Source organism: Morone saxatilis, unplaced genomic scaffold, assembly GCF_004916995.1.
Source record: "Morone saxatilis isolate NCDOM2014 unplaced genomic scaffold, NCSU_SB_2.0 Contig7, whole genome shotgun sequence".
In the NCBI taxonomy this organism is placed as follows: domain Eukaryota; kingdom Metazoa; phylum Chordata; class Actinopteri; family Moronidae; genus Morone; species Morone saxatilis.
Window position 1 is genome coordinate 403,650 of NW_023340246.1, and position 3,533 is coordinate 407,182.

General features: G+C 43.5%; 1 protein-coding gene across 3 annotated transcripts in view; it reads right to left on the reverse strand.

Annotated features, from left to right (window-relative positions):
• Positions 1 to 3,533, reverse strand: part of bach2b (BTB and CNC homology 1, basic leucine zipper transcription factor 2b) — a 76,258-nt gene that overhangs the window by 24,309 nt on the left and 48,416 nt on the right. The window lies entirely within an intron of this gene.

Here is a 3,533-nt window from a genome sequence, read left to right on the forward strand (position 1 = left end):
GAGGCGAGTTGGTTGCAATCTGTAACTACACCACATATGCCACTAAATCCTTCACACTGGTCCATTAAGTCCAGCAGTTCACAAGGTTTAATTCACAAAAGGACTGATCACTTTAAATACATTTTCACATAGACGTTAAGAGAATTGGAAATGTAAGGAAAGTGTCATCCTCAGTGACAGCTCAGACGTTCCTGCTGAGCCGTGGGTAAGTAAACGTCCCCTGAAGGTGGATTAAATTAGATAGTGTAGGTCCTAATCCTCTCCCAGTGCAGCTTACTGTACAGGCCAGACACTGCGGAGGACATGACCCCACCTCTACACTGTACAAGAAACAAGCCTTAAGATTATGTATGGACTGTTTGTTTCTGACCATACAAATATTAAATATATTAAAATCAAATTTGTCCAAGTATATTAACATATGCCAGGACAAATTAAGTTACATTGCCTCTGTGTCCACCATTTCTTTTGTTCACTGTGTGTGTGTGTGTGTGTGTGGCATGTTTCTCAGCCCAGACTGATGAAAGTCTGTATTCCTTTCATTAAGGGGGATGTTCGCTGCTTAACTGTGCCAGGTTTGGAGGTTAAATACAAAGAGCATAAACATGGGGATCACACCGCAGGCTGTCGCCCAGCAGGCTAGCTACTCAAGGTGCTCCTCTACCTATCCTCTCACACTCAGACAAAGACCGTGCGTCTTCTCTGTCAGCTTACGACATGAAATGTGTCCTTGTGTTGGCAGGGTCAGAGAGACCCCCTGCTGGACCATGGGGGTTGGGTATTAGTGCCAGTACTCCTCACTCGCATCACTCCTCTCTCTACCACTTATTCTTCATCTTCTACCACTCAACCCCCATCTTATCCTTTTCTCATCTCTTCTCCACTGACACTGTGCTTTGGGGGCTCCTCTGGGCTGAATGGTGGTCCACATGATGCATGGAGTCATGCACCGGCACTTGACCTTTGGCTTCTTATATCAAAATGCCTAATCAATAGTCTGGGTGGGGGGAATTATCGACTATCTTTAATCCTAGTCCCCTCTTTCCTATTTGGAAGTTGATTTAATCCACTTGGGGACGCAACAACACCAAACCCTGCATCAGAAAACCCTAACCCTGGCCCTACCATCAGGTAAACTACTTTTTTGAGCTGCTCACTCCTTTTTAAAATGAGGTGCACGTTTGTGTGCGTTTTCTTTTGAGATGAAAAATGTGCAGTGTTCCCTGGCTCATGACTAAGGAAAGAACTGACAAACAGGAGGTGGTTTGAGGTCTGTAAACCAGCGCTCTGCTGAATCACAGCACTGCCCTCGCCTTTTTTCCAATAGGGTAGAATGGTAGCACTGATGATCTGCCGCCACCATTCCAGCTAGTCAGAACATTCCCACACTGAATGTCAGATGTGCCAACAAGTCAACAATACAGTGGCCAATCCTAGTTTTTTGATTAATTCAAATCAAATTCAAATTTTTTTTCCAATAATGTAATTACTACAATAAATTAGGTTTCTGCTGCAATTTAGGAACATCCAATCTAATGTATAGCATTCTGGATCATTTAAATATCAGCCTCTTGTACAGGAGAACAAAGGAAACATGCTGAACTAATAAGTAGCTGACAGCAGTCAGATGTGATCACGGCAGTGAAGACTGAGTCACATCTTTGTACACAGTTCTACAATATGGAGGTCATTTCTGTTTGTCCCAGTGATGACTGCTTCCCTCCAGTGGAGGGCTCTCTTTGAAATTTCTCTCCCTTGCTTGTATTTGTGACACGCTGATTCTTATAAATCCCCCTTTGTTCTTACACTCACAATAAATATGATGTAGAGAAACACTGTGTGTATGTGTGAAGCCTCTATCGTCCAACACGCACGTTGTGCTCTTCTGTTCCTTCCCCCTGCCGGCTGGCCCAGAGGACAGCATCGCTGAGATAAAGCGGGATTGTTTCGTTCCCATGATGTGATGGCCAACAAAGCCCCTTGATGAAACTGGCTGCCCCTCTGCAATCCCACAATCACATTAGATATAGATGATGTCACTCCCCCGCACCAGCCCCGGCTACTCCAAGGGCAGCGAGGCCATGAGAGAGGAGTGATGAAGGTGGTGGGGGAGGTAGTCTTTGTTTCACATTTCATCCGCACCAAGCTCCCCCTCTTTCCCCTAGTGGCAGCCGGGGTCTTTCTAATTTGGCATTTGTTTCACATAGGTGGCAGTCTTCAGTAGCTGCTGAAGGAATACTCCCCATGACTGGAGGCAGACACACGAGTGCCAGTGAAGTGCTTCTAAGCTAGCACAGCTTAAGGCTGCTTTTCTGAGCTGACACAGACCAGTGGGGGCTGAGCAGACCCAGTCCTCCCCCCATCATCATGAGAGAGAAGACGGTGTTCAGACACAAGGCAAAGATGTGTCAGCATGCTTCAGTCACTGACCGTGAAGCAAAGGCTGACAGGGGACCTTAAAAAAGTTGACTGGCCACATCAATGAAATGACATCCCTCCATGATGCTGCTGTGACTTGTCTAGACAGTCAGAGAGAGATGTACAACTTAAATAGATGAAAACGATAAAAAAACAGCCTTAGTGAAGTAACTTGTGTTACTATGGCAATTTGTTGTTACTCTTGTACTTGAGTACTTTACACTTTATACTTGTACTGCACTACAATTCAGTCATTATTACTCTGCAGACTGAGATTTTATATCCAAAATATATAGACATAAACAATATATAATAGTTCAAATGAGTCCAAATACTTTTTACATGTGAATGCATCAGTAATAATAGTCTAAAATATAGATACTATATTATATAAGACTCTGGAAGGGGACATTATGCACAATGAGTATTTCTGGTAATTAAAGAACTTGATCACTGCGAATGTAGAAGTTTTACTCGTTGCTAAGTGGTATTACTACTTTATTCAGGTCAGCCCAGTCTCACACCAAAGCATGTAATAGTCTGCCAATCCACTAAAGGATACTGTGTCAGTGTTGTGTTTTGCCCTGCCTAGACGTGAAAAGTACATACATGTATGAAGGTGCAGCATAAAGAGCGACAAACACAGGGAGACTGTTGTTCGAGTGCTGTGTGAACCCAAAAGTCGAAGGTTCAATTGTCAGGTACATAACATAACTTACGTAGTTTTCGGTGCTTAAATCTAATCAAACTGTGCCTTATTTTGAAAGTGAAACACTGCTTATTTAGTATTGCTTACTTGGCTGCAGAATGAGCATATGTTGGAAAACGTGACACTTCTACGGTGGACTGCTGTGTGTATTACATGAATGCTGCTTCCACCACTGACACCAGATATGATAATTCCTTAAAGGATCAGTGTGTAGGATTTAATGGCATCTAGCGGTGTAGTTGCAGATCACAACTCCCTTGCTTCACCCTCCCCTTCCAGGCGTAAAGAAGAAACTAATAACTACTACTGATTAGTTTGTCTGTTCTGGGCTACTGTAGAAACATGGCAGTTCAACATGGCAGACTCCATGAAAGGCAACCCAAGGCATCTGTAGTAATACAACATA